This window comes from Sus scrofa, chromosome 8, assembly GCF_000003025.6.
Source record: "Sus scrofa isolate TJ Tabasco breed Duroc chromosome 8, Sscrofa11.1, whole genome shotgun sequence".
Taxonomy (NCBI): domain Eukaryota; kingdom Metazoa; phylum Chordata; class Mammalia; order Artiodactyla; family Suidae; genus Sus; species Sus scrofa.
Genome location: NC_010450.4, coordinates 84,811,635 through 84,834,227, shown reverse-complemented (window position 1 = coordinate 84,834,227; position 22,593 = coordinate 84,811,635). Strand labels below are relative to the sequence as shown.

Here is a 22,593-nt window from a genome sequence, read left to right as displayed (position 1 = left end):
TTCTGACATGCAAGAAAAATGAATAACCCAGCAAGCTCTCTAAAATAGCCAAGATAAAGTACAATGACCATTTTCATCTTTAGAAGCTCCTGGGAGCTTGTCACTGTTGTTGAAATAGCTTTACCTTTACAGCTCCTGAAACCTACAGCAGCATCTCTTTGTCCACAGGCCTATCAGTGCCTTTCTGTAGGGTCTTTTACTCCCAAAGTCATCATCCTTGCCATCATTTTCAAGGCTCACTGGAGAACACGCATCAGGTCCTGCCTTACTGCCTCTAATAGTCACTCACTTTCAAGGTCAGTCACCATTTGTTTGGAAAAACCAGAAATTCTTTATTTCAAGGGTCAGTCTTTGGTTTGCTTCTACCCAGCAGGATCTTGTTCTCCATACTTCTCTTTGTGGGAGGAATCTCCCAGACACAATTCAGTCCCATGCTGTTAGCCTAAAAGCCATGCAACATTTGATAAAGACAGATTTCACCCTGGCCAGCTACCTCTCTGTACTTAAAGTGCTTTTCCAAATATTCAAGTGTTGTTTGCTTGGAATATTAGCAGAAGTTAATTTCACTTTATCTACTCTACTTGAAGCTCAGTCATCAAGCCCAACGATCAAATTAATAAAGTTACGCGCAAACTAGAAGGTCTTCATATTAATTGGAAAAAAGACCAAAAATGATTTACTACTATTCACCAAATAGCAGACAGAAAAATCCCATCACCAACTAAAGCTGTTTAGAATTCTCTATGTCCACATGTGTTACTGGCAAACATATTTTTAAGGGAGGGGTAAAAACATTCAACATCACCTGCAGTATAAAGACAAAGACAAATCCAAAGGCAAGTTATAGCCCCTCAAGAGAAGTGCAAACCTCAAGAAACTAAAGTAAAATAAAAATCTTTATCCATTATAGAGCCATTACTATTCCAAGCTCCCCCCCCCACCTGTAGTACAACAAACTAATCATGCTCTATTGAGACACCTTAACAGTTCTTACATTCACTCATTCATTCAACAAATATGAAATGGATACTTACCATGTGCTACATACTATGCTAAACACTAGGGACATATTGGTGAAAAATATCAACACCACCCCTGCTCTTAGAGAGATTACAACAGCCTGTGAACTAAAGTAAGAATTGAAAATGTCAGATGATACAAGAAGAGAGATTTGGACAGAACTCTGAAGTACCTAGAGTTTAAAGGATAAGCAAGGAGATGACATTGAGAAGGATGACAAGGCAAGAAGCAAAAAAAAAAAAAAAAGGAAAACTGGCAATCTCCTTTCACACCGGAGTCTTAGATGTCAAATAAATCACAATGATATGTATAATGCTTAGTCAAAAAAAATTAAATAAAATACCTCAATTTCAAATTAAATACAAGATTAAGAAGATGTCGTACCTATACAGAATGGAATACTCCTTAGTCATAAAAAGAATGACATAATGCCATTTGCAGCAACATGGATGCAACTAGAGATTCTCATACTAAGTCAAGTAAGTTAGAAAGAGAAAAGACAAATACCATATGATATCACATATATATGGAATCTAAAATATGGCACAAATGAAACTATCTACAAAACAGAGTCAGACTCACAGACATAGAGAACAGACTTGTGGTTGCCAAGGGGGAGGAGGAGGGAGTGGGATGGACGGGGAGTTTGGGGTTAGAGGATGCAAACTACTACATTTACAATGGATAAGCAATGAAATATAGCTCAGAGAACTACATCCTGGGATAGACCATGATGGAAGATAACATAAGCAAAGGAATGTATATGTATGTATGTATGACTGGGTCACTTTGCTGTACAGCAGAAATTGGCACAACATTGTAAATAAACTACACTTTAATTAAAAAAAATTTAAATAGAAAAAAAATTAAAAAAAATAAGTGATAAATCAAGAATGGACAGGACACATGTTAACACCAAGAAACCAGATCTTGGAAAATCCAAGGTCCCCGTATAGAAACTATAAGGCCTTGGACTTGAACTCTAGATGGAGGGTGACCCTGAGTCCCTCACAGAATTGCAGTTCTCAAAAGGGAAGTACTGTTTCTAAAAAATGGTCTGGAACACTTCCACACACCCAATAAAGGGAATAATAGATGGGGAAATCTGTCTGCCTCTAAGATAGTTCTGAGAAGAAAAGAAAAAGGATAGTCTTCTCCAAAAAATTATATTTATACTTATTCTTTCACAAGAGTCAGAGGCTTAAATGGTACTGCTCATGCAAAGAAGGTTCTGGAAGTCAATGGTATCTTGCAGAAATAAAAGCAACTCTTCTTTGGAGAAAAGATCCTCAACTCAGGTCTCCTAAGAATCATACATATCTTTAGTCAAAATGTGTTCACGTTAAAGAATGAACATAAACTCAGGAAAATGAGCCATCATGCCAAAAGTCAGAAGAAACACCAAAAACTATAGAACCTCATGGCTTAAGATAGCAGACCTAACATATCTAACATAAACAACTATGCATGAGATGCCTTAAGAAATAAAAGATGGGATTTAAATTTGAGGAAGAAACAAAAATAATCACAAATGACTAGACAGGAGTTCCCTGGTGGCCTAGGACTAAAGGATCCAGCATTGTCACTGCCGTGGTATGGGTTCAATCCCTGGCCTGGGGAGCTTCCACGTGCTGTGGGTGCAGACAAAAAAAAAAAAAAAAAAAAAAAAGACTATATATATTTGAAGAGAAAACTAAATACAAAGGGCTGAATATCCTGTGTTGAATCTATGTTGAATCCTCTAGATCCACACTCTCTGCCCTTTTCCACCATGCTCTCTGCCCCCCATATTTATCTGACACATATTTATTATTATGTCCACTTTATCACAATCCTTGGCTTCTTTGGGGGTTTAGTTAATGTGCAGCACAGGCAAGAGACAGAGGGAGGAGGGGAGTGAGTGTAGGCGTTGTGGCCAGGAGGCCCCCAGGACCGGCTGTGCCTCTTGATGGAAGGTTATCACTCCTGGGCTACCCAACCCACCCTTCTTCCAGTTTCCAGTAACCCCTCCCTCTCCGACAGCTCTGTTGCTATTATTCCTGAGCTGCTGCATTCTTCCTTGTGGTTCCCCTTTATCCCAACCAGAAAGAAAAGACAGATCACTACAAAGAAATGGCAATTAGACTGACAGCAAAATTCTCAATAGTAACAATAGAAGCCAGAAACTGTGGAACAATATCTTCAAAATGCTGAGAGGGAAAACTATCAACGTGGAGTTGTATAAAACTATTATTCAATAGCAAGCCCCAAATAAAGGCAGTTTAAGAGAAATAGAATCCAGGAGCGTTTACTAGCAATAGAGCATTGTTGCAATAAATATACTTCGAAAACAGCCAAGCTACAGAAAAATAATGTTAGAATAACAGAATTTATTAAAGTGGCTGATTACAAGATCAATACATTAAAATCAACAATATTTCTATATACCATTAACCATGCTTGTACCTCTCTCTCCCGACTATATCTCTCTCTTTGATTGGGACCACACTAAATCCTTAGATCAATGTGGGTAGATTTGACCTCTTATAATCTTCATTATAGTCTTTGCATCCTTTAGTACACTGTATCTCTCTTCTGTAATTTCAAAAGATGTACCATTTTAATTAATTTATTTATTTTCATTGAGGCATAGTTGATTTACAATGTTTTGTTAATCTCTGCTGTACAGCAGTGATTCAGTTATACATATGCAGACATTTTTTATATATTACTTTCTATTATGGTTTACACAGGATATTGAATATAGCTCCTTGTGCTATACAGTAGGGCTTTGTTATCCATTCTATATATAATAGATTCCATCTGCTAACCACAGACTCCCAATTTATCTCTGCCCCACTCCTCCTCTCCCTTGGCAACCACAAGTCGCTTCTCTACGTCTGTGAGTCCATTTCTTTCTCATAGATAAGTTCTTTTGTGTTATGGTTTAGATTCCACATATAAGTGATATCCATGGTATTTATCTTTCTCTCTTTGATTTACTTCACTTATATGATAATCTCTAGTTCCATCTATGTAGCTGCAAATGGCATTATTTCATTCTTTTTTGTGGCTGAGTAATATTCCAATGTATATATGTACCACATCTTCTTTAAACATCCTCTGTCAATGGACATTTAGGTTGTTTCCATGTCTTGGCTACTGCAGATAGTGCTCCTGTGAACATAGGGCTGCATGTAAGGAGATGTCATTTTAAATAACTACAATAAATCGGGAGTCTGAGATTAATAGATACACACCACTATACAAAAAATAGATAACCAACATGGACCTACCATGTAGCACAGGGAACGATGCTCAATATTTTGTAATAACCCATAAAGCAAAAGAACCTGATATTGTGGTCAAAGACAGAGAATGACTTGTGAAATGTAACGTAGTCTCTAAGTGGCCTTGGCAAAAGCAGTTTCACGGGAGCTGCGGGGGTAAAGTCCAGACTAGAATGAAGTAGGAAAGCATAGGAAATGTGGAACATCCCCTCCAAATGCTTGGCTCTCTCACAAAAGAGGAATGAGGGTAGCTGGAGCGAGATACGCGGGAGAGAAAGGGTTCGATTCTTTTTAACACTTGAAAACCGTGAGTGTGCTCACGGCACATTGGGAGGAGGTAGAGTGAAGACACGGGAGATAAGAAATGAAGGCCATGCAGAGACCCCTGAGATTTCTGAAGGAAATGGGATTGAGTGCAGAGGAGCAGGGTTTAGTTTAGCAGGCAGGCAGGAGGAAAGGATGGTTGATAAGATGCACGGATGCAGTAGACTGGTGGTGGGTTATTGAAGGTCATGCTTTTGTTGGCTTTTACTTCTACTGGAAATCAGTGGCAAGAGCCCCCAAACACACCCTCCCCTAATACCAATTTCCAGTGCCTAACTGCAATGCTCTAAATCAAGGAGTAAATTCAAATGAACGAGCAGGGAGATCTCCATACCTTCACCTGGACATTTTTCCCCCCAGTGCTAGGTCAAAGATGGCTTGGTGGTTCCATTGCAGCAGAGTCCTCAGGTCTAGACCAAAGATATGGCTTGGCATTAGCGGCTCTATTTGACTCTACAAAAGTTTTTAGGCAGACAGGCTTTAAGGGGGAAATAAAGCAGTAAGACAGTGCAGCTAGGAGTGCCGTGGCACAAAGGAATTGTGAGTTGTCTGCTTTTGCATATTAAAACATTAATCTCCCTACAGGGGAGCAGCTCAAGTAATTTCTCTGCAAATGTCTTCTACAAGGATTCACAAGGGTGAAGGAAGACTTCTGGCTCCCCATTAATTTGAAGAACACGGTTCACGCAGATCCCCTCGTGCCTTCAATGAATTATGATCAGGCTGAAAACACCAATTCCTCTGATGTTTTTCAAAAAGCATTTTTTTTTTTATGCTTCCCAAGACGAAACCTCTATGTTGGGTGATCTGCAAATGAACCTTAAAGACCGGCAAACAAATCTGCAGTGATCATGTAACGCTGGCTCACACCCGCCTCTTCCATTAGGAAATAAAGATTCTTCATAGGCTGAGATTTAATGGACACATATCAGAATGAAGAGCTGTAACCTGCGGTGTGCTCACTTTCCTCCAATATGCTGTTCTTACCATGTAAAGTCCCACAGAATCTGTACTATAAACAGCCATGGCGCAAATAAACCTTAGCAGCATTGGCACCTTACGGTATAAACAAATCCTTCCTAAAATAAAATATATTTTGTGCTCAAGATAGATCTTCTAAGACAGCAGGAGGGGCAAACCATTCAGCCTGTATCATGGTTTTTTGACATTTAGCGGCCAACTCCTATACGTGGCTTAAGCCAGTGGATTTTACAGAGGTTAACATTTATTTGTACATGTGGAATGTTCTGAGTAGAAAATTCAGTGACAAATAAAATTCTTAAGTGTGCCCAATGCACTTTAAATGACCGTGTAAACGAAGCACATTAGCTTCCTCAGCTCTCACGAAAAACACAGCAGATGTTTCCTTCCACCTATGATGTATTTTTAGGCCACAAAAAAAAATTGGCTAGAATGTTCAAAGTGTATGATTAAAAGTTTCCAATCGCCGGGCAATTTTATGCTTGTAATCATCATAGCATCTCCAGATATTATGCATATCTATGTACTCAACAGATTGATCCAACTGGAACTAAAAACCCATTTTTCCCCAACTTAAAGATGGAACAAAGGGCATAAGGAGGGATTCTACAGATCCCGACTTTAGTTTCTCACCAGCCTCCCTCCAGAACTGGAATAATCACCTCTGCCCTTCAATGACCACAGCAAGAAGGGGGCACTTTGCCCCTGGCACCATAGCTGCAAGCTACCCTCAAGGGCACATACTCCTTTCCCATCAACTGAAGCTCTCCTGGAGAACCCCTACATGGAACTGGCACGGCCATGAGCCTTCCTCTTGCTTCCGCAGCTGATATGCCAAGAGTCTTATTGTAAGAGGAGGGTCCTGAGTGGTGGTGCTTAAGGAATTTGCTCAGAGTCCTGGACCTACCATTTCCTAAACATGGAACTGCAATTTATTACATTTCCTCTCTGTGACTCACAGTTCTCACCTGTAAAATGGGGATAACAGCAGTGCCTACCTCCTACAATTGCAGAGAGTAAAAGAGTTAATGTAAGTAAAACACTCAGAGTGCTCCATAAATGCTAGCTGTTGTTATTTTTATCAGCATACAGTCTACTTTTTTCTGATTTGTTTCTACCTTTTCTTGCTGGCTCTCATGGATAAGACAGGGGTGATAAAGAACTCTACAAATTACTCAGCCCCCAAAAGACAGAAAACAGTTGACCCCACAGTTCCACTAACAGTCTGTGTTTCCCACAGTCCACCTGCCAAAGTATGATAAACATTTCACTGGGCTTATTTCATCAAGCTTTGATATGGCAAAAATCCTCAAGAATAGAGACCATACTCAAAGCAATGCACTTGGCAAGTGCCTGACACTTGGCAGGTCCTGCCCAAGTGTTTATCCCTTCCAATCTCCTTCACTCTGTCCCTCACCCACTCTTGTAAACCCATATGCATGAAGGAGCTCCCATATGTGTGTGCGCATGCGCACACACACCGTTTGCAAAGACCAGATTCTTCTCTGGTATGGCAAGAGCTCTACTTATAGATTAAAATTCTTCTGGACTTCCATTAAGAAGGTATTTTTTATTTGTTATTAGTTATTTTATTATTTCATTTCTTGTCTTTTCATACTCTAACACCTTTAAAAATACAGTGGTTTTTCTCAGGTAAAATAAGCCTCACTATACTGACTATCCATTTATCCACAAAACATTTTTGAGGCCTACCCTGTGCCATGCCTTCTACTGGGCATTAGGTCCAAAAGATAAACTGAAGACACTCCCCAGCCTTGAGAAGTTTTCTATCTAGAGGAAGAAACTGTAGAAACCAAAGACACAAAAGAGAAATACCAAATAAATCAAAACAAAATAAAGACACTAAATTTTTTAAAAGAAAATTAATAAAACAAGTAAAACATAAACTGCATGATGGAACAGATATATTGCACAACTATTATCTATGAACCATGATTTTACATATTTGTGTTCAGCAAGGAACTTCTTTGTTTTCATTGACTGACCCCTTATCAATAAGCATGTTTTAAAATGTGAACTTAGGAAATGCATCCATACTAACAAAATGTTTTTATATCTACTTTATACACTGGGATGTCATTTAATATTCTACTGTTGAAAGTTTAGGAAATACAATGTCAGATGACTCCAATATATCAATTCCTCACTCATTCACATAAAATAAAAAGTGTTAACCATAGTAACTAAAATAGCTTGAAGACTTATTATTCATTGAAGACTTGCTATGGTCTGACACTGTGTGCTTTATATCACTTATGGTATTTAATCCTCCTAACGTCTTTGCAAGGCACATGTTAATAAACCAGTTTACAGATAAGGCAGCTATGGTTTAAAATTCACCAACGTGGACTCCTAATCTATAGAGTTGTCTGGGTAAGATATAACGCTGTAATTGAGTCCTAAATAATCATTTTGTATATAGACTGTGAAAATAATAATTACATTAGTGGTTGTTAATATCTTTCATACTATGTTTTTACAGTATATTTGTAAGTCATTTTTTGGGTACAGACCCACTAATTAATTCTCACTCCAAATCTGTGAGGTAGTTACTAGTATCTGTACTTAACAGATGAGAAAACAGGCTCAGGTAGATTACAAAGACTTTCCCCAAGTCACTACAGTCTAGGCACAGAAGAACAAAGCTTACAGCAGGTCTTTTTAATAAATTCACAGTCTTTTTCAATGCAACCCAAATGTGTCTCATGATAGAATGCGTGGAGCCAGAATCAAAAACATGCCTGTGAAGGAAAGTTGCCTGTCCAGAACTCCTGAATATGCGGCCCTCCTTGCAACAGCTCGCCAGACTGTCCGCTGGGAACTTTAAAACACCAAATCATTACTCAAATCATGGCTGCATCTTTATCCAAAATCATGTTTCTACCTAGAGTATGTTTCTACCTAGAGTACCTCAGATCTCATATTAGTTATCATTCATATTATCAAATTTAATTTTTAAGGCATAGTACTTTTAGCCAAGCTTCAAAATACATCTTTCACCTTAGTTTTTGAACTGCCATAAAAACTCAGTATCTTCATATACGGTTTTACTGTAAAGCTTCTCAAATCATTTCTGGAAGTATGCAGGGATTAAATTATGAATAAATAAGTATAACTGCATAAATAAAAAATATCCAGTTTCTGCCAGCAAAGAACAACTTGAGTCCAGATTCTGTAACATCTCTAGGGTGATTACTATTCATTGAATGTTCAAGTAACACCTTCATATACCAAAAACTCTCTCTCCTTTCTACTGAGTACAATAGATACTTGAAAACATCTATCTACTAATCTCTCCATACTTCTCAAACATGTTTGTGGAGCTAAAGACCCACCGGCACGTTGGCCCAGGTCTCTCCAAGTTTTAGCACTGGAAACCCATCAGCGCCAAGCAAATCAGAACACTGGTCATCCTAAAGTGAAATACAGAAATAGTTAAACTAGAGATGCCGTCTTGAACTAAGACACCATTTTTCAACGATTTTTTAAAAATCATTTTTTATTACAATTAAACATTATATGCTGGCAGCAGAAAACACTCTGCAGAGCTGTAAATCTGCATGGGTTAGAATTCCAAGTGAAATGTCATGTGATTGACAACCCCACTGCAATGGCTTTGCTCGTCTACACGGATCTTTTTCTCTCTCACACACACTCTCTCTCAGCATCACATTACCTGAGAAATTTTGACAGGGAAATTTAAACCAGTGGGAGAAAACTCTCCTGAGGCTTTGAGAGGATTTTCATCACTGTGAGTATATTGTTGCTTCAAGCATCCAAGTAAAAAGAAATATATAAACCTAGGCATGGAAACTAGAAATCTTAACAGAAGCAAATCAGAAGCTTTTCACTTGTTTTCCTTTGTTGTTGAGCTCAGTGAGCTCCATGGGAAATGGAAACTGGATGTTAGTAAAATCTGACGTGATGACCTGTGCATGGGGAAGACCTGGCAGTTTTCGGCAGGGAGATGAACGTGGTTCTCACCACAACCTGATGCTTGTAACTGGCACGTAGCTTAGTGTACAATTCCACTACACGGAGGAATCATCATTTAAAATAATAAAACTGGAACTGGAGGTGTGGATGAGCAGGCCTGCAGACCCACGCACACAATAACTCTCCAACTTGTCTAAAGGGCAGCTTCGAGAGACAGGGCACCGGCAGAGGTGGGGTCCATTGGCCTGAGATAAACAAGTCTCAGTTTTGGGAAAACCTGGAGGACTCATGTTAATAAAAGGAACACATTCTCTCTTGCATGATTCCAATAAGCAAATTGTTTTAGATACCAGGGTCCATGGACGGGAGCTGAAATATATAGCAATGGAGCATTTTAAAAAGACATGAAAAAATTGCAAGTATGAAAATCTTTCTGGATATTCCTTTAAAAAAAAAGATCTCTATAACTAGAGTACAGACCCAAATAAATAGCTTCAGAGCTTCAGGCTAGTTACCCAACACTGTCACTCATTGTAATGGGTCCAAGCTGATGAGCTTAGAGGTACTTTCATCAGATTTGAAAACTGGGAACCAAATATCAAACTGAGCAATGTTTGCTGCATTGTATTATTACTTTTTTTTTTTGTCTTTTGTCTTTTTAGGGCCGCACCCGCAGCATATGGAGGTTCCCAGGCTAGGGGTCGAATCAGAGCTGTTGCTGCCAGCCTACTCCAGAACTACAGCAACGTTAGATCCGAGCCACATCTGTGACCTACACCACAGCCACAGCAACACCAGATCCTTAACCCACTGAGCAAAGCCAGGGATCGAACCCACAACCTTATGGTCCCTAGTCGGATTCGTTTCTGCCATGCCATGATGGGAACTTTGTATTTATATATATATTATATGTATCTATACACACACACACACACACACACACACACACACATGATACTACATATTTTGGTACAATTTTATGTTATGTCCTTGGTGAATTATTGAAGAAGTAGAACTATTCACATACTAATGTTTTAAATATTCATACTGAAACCATCTTCTTAGGCTAATTTAAGTAAAATAATTTAAAATAAATATATACTTAGAGCAAGGTTGTGGCCCAGTCATGGGAAAGAGAAGCTTCCAAGCCTCAAGTGCCTCTCCCTTTCCTGGACAATGACATGCTGTTAGGCCAAAGACGTGAACTTGAATGAACAAAGTTAAGGTGGGCCCATAGTACACAAGGAATGCTCCCTAATTTTCTGGTCAGTTTGAAGAGTGAATCATGAAAAAAGAAAATACTTAGACAAACGACCAATGTCTGATATAAACCCTTGCATACAGCATGAAAAATACCCCAAATCAAAACTTTACTGAGCAACACACTAGGTTTCTGTACAGTAAGACTAAATCTTGTAAAGTTGCCAATTCTTCTCAATTCTATTTGTACACTCAAATTTCAATTAAAATCTAAAAATATTTTGGGGTAATTTTACCAAATTATTCTAGAGTGAGTTGAAAAGAAATACGAGTGAGAGTATCTTAAAAATGACATATAAATACACACACACAAAAGACAGTACCAATACTACCAGATATTAAACAAATAACTGCAGCCTTCAAACCTGCATGCTACTATTTTAAAAACCAACAGGATACTAGAATGAAGTAAGTACACCAGAACCAGAAAGCCACTACATGGGAGTGTCGGGGGGCGTGTTGTGTGTGTGTTGACCTCGTTTACCTCCGGAATCAGACAACATATAATATGATGTGACAGAACCACAAAGAAGTGGGAAATGGGTACATTATTCAAAGATTGCTACAGAAAAATGAAATTTTTTATAATACTTCTTTTATCCATTTGTTTAATATTTTCCAAGATCTTATAAAAATATATCATTGCTGCCCTTTTATTATTTTGCATTACCACAAATTTCAAATCCATATTCTATGTGACTATGAAACTTCAAATAATTAAGCACATAGTAGGCAATGGGCTTTGAGCATGACAAATTGTTCATTCTCTAAAATTTTGCATTTTTTTATATAATAATTTTTATTTTTCTCCATTTTAGCTGGTTTACAGTGTTCTGTCATTTTTATACTGTATAGCATGGTGACCCAGTTTACACATACATGTACACATTCTTTTTTCTCACATTATCATGCTCCATCATAAGTGACTAGACATAGTTCCCAGTGCTACACAGCAAGATCTCATTGCTAATCCATTCCAAAGGTTAGAATCTGCATCTATTAACCCCAAGCACCCCATCCATCCCACTCCCTCCCCCTCCCCCTTGGCAACCACAAGTCTATTCTCCAAGTCCATGATTTTCTTTTCTGAGGAAAGGCTCATTTGTGCCATATATTAGATTCCAGATATGTGATATCATATGGTATTTGTCTTTCCCTTTCTGACTTACTTCACTCAGTATGAGAGTCTCTAGTTCCATCCATGTTGCTGCAAATGGCATTAGTTGTTCTTTTTTATGGCTGAATAGTATTCCATTGTGTATATATACACCACATCTTCCTAATTCAATCAAGACAATAATTCATTTAATGCTTACCTCACACCTTACACCAAAAGTGTCGGGTGGGCTAGTGATAAAAAAAAATCATTAAAGAATTAAATGTAGATTGTTTTAGAGGAGGTATAATTAAGACAAATTTTGCTCTGTTTAATATATGAGAAAGTATTGTCTAAGCAAAAAAAAAAAAAAAGGTAAAATATGACATTCATCCTAACCACCCATACAATTTCAGTTTTTATATGTTAAAAAACAGAGAGAAAAACAATACTGATAACATAAATGATAAGAGGACATTATCATAAAGGACACTAAAATTGATGAAAAGAAAACCTAGGTCCCAACATTCAAAGAAAGGCTAAAAATATGAATATTAAAAAGAAAGTACAAATGAAAATAAATATTTCAAAAATGTTCACCCTCAAACAACGAATACCTACCATGTATTCTCAACATTCTATAATAACCTATAATGGAAAAGAATCTAAAAAAGAATATATATATGTGTGTATGTATAACTGAATCACTTTGCTATACAGCTGAAACTAAGGCAACATAGAATTCAACTGCACATCAGTTAAAAATAACTATATATAAATAAATATATAAATTAATCAAATTAAATTTGGAGCTTTGAAACAACAACAAAAATGTTCAGCCTCACGTGATAAAGCTTTGGTAGAAAGAATGCAGTACTTTAAAGCCAGGACTTTACAGTAAAATCAGTCTTGGTCCAAGACCCGATTCAACCACTCACCAGTTATGTGACTTTGGAGAAGTCAGTTAAACTCTCAAAAAATAAGTTTCCTAACCTTTAAAATGGGATGGTATTTTTTTCCTCCTCTTACAGTTGTTGGGAAGATTAATGAGTTAATATAGATAAAGGTCTTACCTGATGAATGGTCTGTATGAGGTACTCAATAAGTGCTATTGCTGTAGTTGATGTTATTACACTCTTCTTCCTCATTCCAATTAATGAACTTAATTTAAAAAATATTAAAATCAGGAGTTCCCGTTGTGGCTCAGGGGAAGCGAACCTTATTAGTATCCATGAGGATTCGGGTTCAATCCCTGGCCTCACACGGTGGGCTTGGGATCTGGCACTGCCATGAGTTGTGCTGTAGGTCACAGACATGGCTCAGATCCCACGTTGCTGTGGCTGTGGCGCAGGCTGGCAGCTGTGGATCTGATTCAGCCCCTAGCCTGGGAATTTCCATGTGCTGCAGGTGTGGCCCTAAAAAGCAAAATAAAATAAATAAATAAATAAAATAAAATCCTTCAATGCGGTGAGAATGGAGATATGACTTCTGTACTTCCAGGGAGAATGAAAATGGGTGCAGTCTTTCTGGAAAGCAGTTTGGCACACATACAAGGAGTTTTTTAAAAATTCATATTTTGTATCCAGTATACTACCTCCAGGAATCATTCCTAAGAAAACAGTGAAAATGATAGACAAGGAATATCATAAAATGAGGTCATATAGAGAAGATTCATTACAGCATATTAACAGGGGAAAAAATGACAAAATTCCAAAAGTCTAAGTAACAAGGATGGCCAAAGAAATGACAGTGATTTGTATGCCTGACTACCAGACAGAAATTTAGAAAAAAAGAAGCTTAGAGAAGTGTTTACAGGCACAGGAAAAGGAATTTTCCTTTTATTCACTGCTATAAACCAGACAGAACTTAGCATAGTACTTAGCATACAGTAGGTGCTCAATCAAATTCTAAATTTAATTGAACAATACAATTCTAAGTGAAAAAAAAGTCAGAACACTCATTTTCTCTCTCTCTCTCTCACACACACACACACACACACACACACACACACAGAGCAATCTTACAAGCATAATGAACACTCAGCTCTTATAGAAGAATCACGGGAAATCCTAGAAAGAAATATGAGAAAACGCTCACAATAGGTCCTTGGGTGATTTTTTTTTCTGCCTCTTTAGACTCTTCTCCTCTCACCAATTTTTTTTTTTGACTTTTTAGGGCCACACCCATGACATATGTAAGTTCCCAGGCTAGGGTTTGAATCGGACCTGTGTCTATGCCACAGCCACAGCCACTCCAGATTGGAGCCGCATCTGCAATCTACACCACAGATCACAGCAATACCAGATCCTTAACCCACTGAGCGAGGCCAGGGATCAAACCTGCATCTTCATGGATACTAGTCTGGTTTGTTACCACTGAGCCACCACAGGAACTCCACACCAATTTTTTTTAATGGAGATCTATCACATGTATCATCTGGGGGAAATAATGAGTAGAAAAAAAGAAAGAAAGAAATCAACTGGAAGCCCGTTACACTATTCTGAGTCTGTACCATTCTTCACTCCCACCCAAAATATAAAATGGGAAATGTAAATACAAATAGCATGAATAAATTGGGAGGCAGTCTCTAAAACACAGCCCAGGAAAGAAAACATTATAGTAAATTAAAAAAAAAAAGTCAAAAAAATTACATGTCTACTATTAAGAAAATTACACAGAGGCTTTGTTTCCTATATAATTTATACATATGAAAAACATGGCATGGCACATACCCTTTAGGTACAAATTACTTATTTTCTCTACCATGGAATTATATTTTCTCTTAGATACATAATGTCACAAAGATTTGTACATAATGGTTCCTGTCATTTTTGAGATCTGAAAAAAATTCCACTCATTTCAAATTTAAACTCCACACAAAATCTAAATGGTATATTTTAGAAGATTCATGATATTCTCAAAGGGAAAGGGAAGAACAATTTCTAAGACTGCCAAATTCTCAAACACACTCCCCGGGGGTAATTAGTTCTAGACAGTGAAATGTAAAGTCACCTGGAGCATAAAGTCACCTAGAGGAATGACCACTGGACCACTGGAAACTCACCCAAAGGCCAGTTTCTAGAACTGTGTGATTCAAATGCATATGTCAGCAAAACTATAGATTACTACGTATAAATAATTTAAGACTGGTAGTAAGATCTTGACTCATGCAAACTAAATTCTTACATGCCAAGGGTGTGCTGTATCTACAGTGTCTGCCTCTTTAGAAGCAACACATTACACAAGAGAACTGTAGTGATAAGGTATGCAGACAGTCGAATATTTGTTTTAATCTAAGAAGCCAAATGCAGTCATTGGTTTATCGAGCAGGTACCACCTACCTACTGTGTTCGAGGAACAGTACTGCACACTTAGGCTGATTAAAAATAGATGACATAGAATCTAAATTGAAGTTTATTCCTGAATTATATAGTCTGCCATATTTTCCATAAACGAATTCAACTGTTTACTTTACCCAACGCCAAGATTTCTAATTTTTAAATGACATGTAATGTTTTTACTTTAGTAACTATTTTTAAAATTTTTAATTGAAGTATAGTTGATTTAGTGTTTCAGATCTTCAGCAAAGTGATTCAGTTATACATAGACTGAATCACTTTATACACAGAATATATACCTATTCTTTTACATTATAGGTTATTACAAGATACTGAATATAGTTCTGTGTCATACAGTAGGTCTTTGTTATCTATTTTATATCTAGTAGGGTATATCTGTTAATCCCAAATTCCTAATTTATTCCTCCCCTTTCCCTTCTGGTAAATAATTAAATGTTTTTAAATTGCCCTTCATATGATACCTAGTTTTGTAAATACCTGCTTCACAAGTACATTTCCTTTGATGTAATTTCTAGGATTTGCTTCCAAAAACTCCGGGGTGGGGGCAAAAGTGAGTAGGGTTGTGGATGAAATAAGAATGCTCTGATTTGACAATCAATGAAGCTGGCTGATGAGATTTGTTTTGTTTTTTTTATTAGGTTTAAAATTTTACATAGTAAAACGTTTTTAAAAAGACATATATTTCTTAATTATGCCCATTTATGTTGATTAATTTTCCCTTGGTTTACATTCCTACCACTGCCACATCCAGTGAACATGGTTACAGCGCCTACCATATTGATGTCGAGGGGGTTGCAATCAGGTGGCTACACAATACATAGGTCCCATTCTCGTGCATGGATGATGGAATAAATTTTAATTCTTCCATGACCTATAGCTTAATCATTCGGCCAAAGAAAGAGATGCTGACATCCAGATTAACCAAGAAGAAATGGTTTAGATAAATTTCAGCTGTCACAATAAAGTAAATTATAGTACTACATGGTAAATCCAATTTGGTCACTGTGGTAGCCAGGCCATCACTACTACAAAGGACATTAGGGAACTGCTGAAGTGTCAGAGAGAAAATCTGCACTTTTTTTTTCTTTTTTGCATTGTCCCAAGTTTAGCAAGATAGAGAATAATTAACAATATAGTCTTCAACTCCTGGAAAAAAAGAATTTGTTCAGCCTGTGTAAGGAGAGGATTAGGATTAAAGTGCAAACGGTTAATGCAATGTCTGTTTTAGAACGGCCATATGGGGTTTTTTTTCCTTCATGTTCTCTTAAATTTCTCTTTCCCCTTCTCTTACCCAGTCATAAGCAGAATTCTGGCATGTTTAATTCAATTAATTCCTTATAAGCAGACCCCACATAAAAGCAGAGTATGTTAAATATTACAATCAAATCTTTAAAGTATTACAAACAGTAGATCTTCTAAATATACTGCTAAGGATTTTGTTGCCTGTGGATTTTAATTCCATTAACTGGCTCGTGATATAAATAAATTCTGTTTAAAAGAAAAGCTTTAATAATGAAAATATCAGTTAACAAGACTCAAGGCTACTAAGCATTGCACACTGCCACCTAGTGTTCACTGTCTCTGACTCCAAATGCACAATGGATGTCTTCAGAAAAGTGGAAATGCTTGATTTTAAAGCAAATCTATCCAAAAAGACAGCTCTGAAACATATTTATTCGTAATTGCTTCAAGAGAAGGCTATTATGAAGAAATGATATTACACATACCATAAAATTATCCCTGTCTCATAAATTTAGGTAGAAAAGATCTGATTAGATTAGTAAATATAAAAAGTAAGGGTTTTGTTAATGAAGACATGAAATTTTTTTAAGGGGTGATTTTTTTTCATGCTGTGCATCAAGTATGCAACATATTTTATTATGAGTGTAACATATGCCAATGCTCCAAGTGAAATACGTGGTTATCTAGCCAGTCTGGCATGTGATGATGTTCAAAAGGGCTTCATACAATGTTAAATAATCACATGATACTTTCAGGCTTTCTAAGGACATAGCTATAATCCTCTCTCATCCACAGGCTGTAATTTCAATTTCAGATGCCACTGCTTTTTAGTTCTACTTTATTTTCCCAGCGGTGAATAATTTTTGTGGTTTGGTTGTGCTAATTGCTGGAGCTCATCTCTGATCTTTTGGCTAGAAAAGTAAAGCCCCAAGGAAATGAAATGAGAAACATCTGAAAGACTGAATTAAAGAAAGGGATGCTATAGAGAACTTTGCTACAGTTAAGGGAGTATATTTTATTTGCTTCACTATGTTCTACAACGGTAGTTCCCTGTTTGGTCTATTTAATGCACTGGAATCACCTATTTTAAGAACAAAGGTGAAAGGTGAAAGACTCATATTTCTGTCAATTAAGTCTGTTATAGCAAAAAATCCTCAGAAGATTCACTTTAAATCATTATTGCTTAACATTTTAAAAATCACACTCCCTTTTGAAACATATAAAGATCTCAGGATGTCCTTTTAAAGTATTCACAATGTATAAATAAATGATATATTAAAATAACTCATGTTTGGAAATTTAAAAGAATTATATTTTGTGGTAATCTTGGAAGATGATTTCCATTGTCACTATTACGCCAATAATTCAATATAAGGAATCAATTGAATTCAATATTAAAGAATTTAAGACCTTAACACTCACAGTGAATATTAAGGCTGTCTGTATATCCCACAAACATCTCCCTCCTTAGAAATGTGGAAAATAGAGAAAAGAGTTCAACATTAGGCCTGTTGCATTGCTTCCTTGTAACAACCAGAAGGGTAGGTTAAAAATAGAAAGACAGATGATAGACAGATGGAAGGAAGGAAGAAGAAGGGATGGAGGAAGAAGGGAGGGAGGATGGGAGGGAGGGAAGGAGGAAAGGAGAGAGAAGTTCTCCTTGAAGGCAAATGTTGCCTCCATCCCCTTGAAATCATTAATTTAGATAATTCCCAAAGGAATTTCTGATCAAAGCCTCATGATCTAGAAAACTTCTCAATATTTCCTTTAATCAGCTTAACCAAATGAATACTGCCAAGTCTATTTCACTGAGTTCTGCATAGGGCTATTTTGAGGCCTCTACCACACAATTAGGACACCTAGTTGGAATGGCTGCCAATTGGGAAGATAGAACTTAAAGTATTGCAATTTAAGAAACTCAGTTTGGAAAACATGATTTAAGAACACATATTATATTAAAATCCAACTCGTCACACTATGTTGGGATGACATTTCTCAGTGTTCAGTAAAATTACAAAGACAATTGGAAAAAGTCTAAAGTTGCAACCCTTAGATATTCCATTGGCCTCGTGGTACACCATCTGTAGCAAGACACGTCCAAGAAGTAAGGTAGAGGTTTACAACTGTGCCTTATACAAAAAACCCCACAGCAGTTGCAGATATACAAACAATATAGTTACAACAGTAAAAGTTCATAAGCATTTTGAAATGCTCCTATTGGTCTTCAAGGTAGTGAAAATGTTCAAAATAAACGCACTAACAAGTCTTGATTGAAAGGACAATGATGCCTGGGGCTCTGAAGCTTCCTTAAAATGTTCTCCCACATCTTAACGTGTTTTTAGGTACATAGAGAATTTCAAGTTTTGGAAAACATAAGCTCAGTGCATCTTGCACATGCACACAAAAATGCAATCACAGCATCGTCATATGAATTTAAACTAAAATTACTTGTCTAAGAATCTCATTTCTGAGCCTGAACCATGAAAGCGTGTGTATTTATGAGCGTATCCTTAAGAGTCCTTATAATCAAAGATTTCTAACTCAGTATTAAAAGGTAGTAACAATATGGCTATGAAGCCAATTCCCTAGGGCTCTAGAAAGCTAGCTAGGACATGGTAAAAAATTAAGGTAAAGAATACAGAAGAGACAGATTCAGCTTTCAAACGAACATTAACATTTAATTTGAGATTATCTGAAAGAGCGCACTTCTATCTCTTCAAATCCCTATGGCTATGGAAGACAAGGATTTATTCCACACAGATTACAGAAATTATGATATTTGTATATCTAGTATTAGTACTGGCTGGGGACTGTGCACTGTGAAATGAGAAAATGTAATAGACATCCAGTAAGCATTTTGCTCACTAATTATGATTTCATAATTTTGTTAACTTTGTATTCTCGACGTCAGGTAATTACCTGACAACTGACAACCATTCGGTTGCTAAGAGAGATGAGATCAGTTTGCACTTTTTTCTCTGTCTTTAGGAGAATTGCCCTCTTGGGTTTTGCCTCGAAGTAGTAACTGTTACCTTGGTTATCCATGCGGGGATTTATATTACTTGTACTAGAAGAAACTCCCAGGTCTCAGAAAGGAAATGAATTACTTTCAATTTGCACAATTTAGAACAAATATCTGGCTTTTCCTTCAGCTTAATGATTTTCCACTTCACACAACTCAAATATAAGAGCATGATTTTTATAATCAAATTTAACTGACAAGTCTATGCTATGAGTAATCAAGTCGTTCAGTCAATGTGCATCCCCAAAGTGAAGCTGAAACCCAACATGTAAAAGTATTTTCTGCCTGTAACTTTGACCATGTGCAGGAACACGGTCTAAACTTGCTGCAGGAACAGGACTAACTTGGTCTACCTGTTTTTTCTTATACTTTATCAAAGGATCAAAAGCAAAACACAATTATAACTATGTACATCCTAACTGGTCATTAATTTATCACAAATATTGATTTGCCTCATCAAAGAGCCTATTCTTCCAAAATAAGAGCAGTATTTCAATCAGCACCTATGTTTCCTAGTGACAGTGAAGATCTAGACTCTCTTTCCCAGGCACACTTTATAACCTTTCAAGGACAATGTGCTACATCACATTTTAAAGAAATACACCGAAGGAAAAAAAAAAAAGACTTTACTACAAATCCAAGAGGTTCTATTTTTAAAATGCCCAAGTACCTATTACGAAGCCATTGATCATTTACTCTGATTTCATATCAATGTTTTACTGGGATATATCGCAAAAGAACACAAGATAATGCATTTCTTTGTCTACTAAGTGTGACAATGCCCACTTACCCAGGCCTCCTTTTACCCAACTTCTTGCACTAGCCAGCTGCTCTGTTGGTGATTCTCTGCACCTTATATGCTGCTTTAGCACTGTCAGAATACTACCATGGATGGTCCAGAACCCATTAAGAAAATTCCTACTACAAGCAAGGTCTTTGAAATACAGTCCTACACCTATAAACGACCTATCTAGTGCCCACCTTGACAGGAAGAAGACAAATCTACTCTGTCTTCCAGGCTTTCACTTATACAGAGCCACACCTTGACAAACAAGTTCTGTCATACTAGAGGAAAGAGATGGGCAAAAATATAACACCTGGAGTCACAAAATGTAATGACCTCAAATAACACATTTCAGAAAGGGAGGAAACCTAGTTCTGGAGATGGGGGGGGGGGGAGAGGAAAGGGAAAGTGAATCTTCATCATTAAAACAAGAGTAAGAGAAAACCCTCCCCGGTTTTTCCGGTAAGTTTTGTGCAGGAGCAGGAGCAGCAGCAGCAGCAACAACCTCATCAACATGCACATCCTCACCCTTATAAACCTCTAGTCCCCAAATAGAAACTGCTGGTGCCTCTCCATCTTCTAGGGACAGAAACCACCCCCCAACAGGGAGGAGATTTCAGAGGCAAAGGGAGGGGCAAAAACAGGTACCTGGAGCTCCAGCATCCTGGTCTTAGTCCCAGCGACAAGCCTGAAAGTCCCTTCAGGAACGACCCCTAGCTCCGAACATCCCTGGCCTGGGTGCTCCGTGCCAGAGGTGCCCTGAGAGCTCGCGGACCCTGCAGCGCAGTTTTCAGACTTCAAACAACGATGCTCCCCCCACAACACACAGTACCACCAGCAGCACCACCACCGCGCTTTCAAGTCATGGCCCTGGCTTTCTGACCCTTTAGAAGGACCTCTCTGTGGGAGGACAAGTGATGTCTGGTTGCCAAGAAGAGACACGTAGCGGGCTGAGTTGCTGGGAGTGGAACGAGGGTGGTCATGACAGGGACTCTTTAGGAAAAGCCCAAAACGGGGCAACTGAGACCCCAGTATCAAGCACCCTCACTCCCACCCCCACCCCACCCCCACCCTTCGCCCTGAAGGCGACTTCTCCCGGGGCGGGCGGCGTTGGCAGCTTTGTGGCCGGGATAGGGATGAGAGCGAGCCCCCCCTCCCTCTGGCCACCGCAGCCCCTCCAAAGGGACCGCGAGGGTGGGCGCAGCCTTGGAAGGTCAGCGAGGCCAGAGCTCGGAGTTAACCCGGGGCCCTGAGAGTGAGTGTGAAGGGGTGAGGATGAACGTGAACCCGCGCGTGGGCCCGACCGAGCGGCGCCGGGCCAGAGTGTCCGCGGGGGTCAGGGGTACTCCTGCTGCCGAGGAGAGGCAGCGCACCACACCCCTTAGGCGCGAGGGCCGTATGGGGCTATCGGGGCTGCCAGGCTGAGAAACTTAATGCCAAACAAGACTCCCTCACCACCCCCCGCCAGGACGTGACCCCCCCCACCCCGCTCTCAGACCCGCTCCAACGCCTGACACATTCCCCACCGCCTCCCAGACCACCCTGGCCAAACCCCCCACCCGGCCCTGGGAGCCCCGGCGGGTAATTACCTCTCCTGGAGGCGGAGTGGGGGGCGGCAGCAGCAGCAGCAGACACTTTTAGCCTGACTTTCCGGCGTTCGCGGGTGAGCGTGTGCGCGCCTAGCGAGAGCTGTAACCTGCTATTTATAGACCGGAGCCTCAGCACCCGGGCTGGGAACCCGGAGGAAGCGAGCCGGCGGCGCGGCGGCGCAGGGCGCAGGGCGCGAGCGGCTGCTCCCCGAGGCGCCCGCGCCTCCCTCGGGCTCCGGGTTCCCGCCGCGCTCCCCGCTCGCTCCCCGCCCCGCCGCGCGCGCCCCGGAGAAGTTGTCGCCGGCGCGGCCGCCTCTCCCCTGCTCACATGCTCCCCTGGCACAATCGCTACTTTCTCCCCCCGCACCCCCCCCGCCCCTCCAATCCCACCCCTCCCTGCTCCTCTTCCTCTTCTGCTGGTTCCCAGCGGTCTCCTCCCAATGTCACCGGCGCCCGAACAGAGGCAGCGACGGCAGCAAGAGTCGCGCAGCTGGCGCAGCTCGCCTCCCACTACCGATGGAGTGGAGTTGATGTCCCCGCCGCCCAACCTGAAATGACCCCAACAGGCTCACTCTGTGTACCGCCACCCCGCACCCCGACCCTCTGCTGGGCCCCTCTGCCAGCGGGGACGGTCCCTAGCCTGTGCTGCCAGGAGCACCGCTGCGGAGCGGTGGTGAGAGGTGACCCGAG

The 22,593-nt window shown here is 39.4% G+C and overlaps 1 protein-coding gene across 8 annotated transcripts in view; it reads right to left on the bottom strand.

Moving 5' to 3' along the window:
- INPP4B (inositol polyphosphate-4-phosphatase type II B) overlaps positions 1-22,187 on the bottom strand; it is a 743,160-nt gene extending 720,973 nt beyond the window's left edge. For 5 of the 8 annotated variants that reach the window (XM_021100667.1, XM_021100673.1, XM_013978873.2 and 2 more), the window contains exon 1: positions 21,904-22,146. The gene's annotated coding sequence lies outside the window, so the exon portion shown is untranslated. Of the gene's footprint in view, positions 1-4,947; positions 5,024-21,903 lie in introns of all 8 variants that reach the window. The other 3 variants (XM_021100668.1, XM_003129178.6, XM_021100672.1) reach the window with 3 other exon arrangements.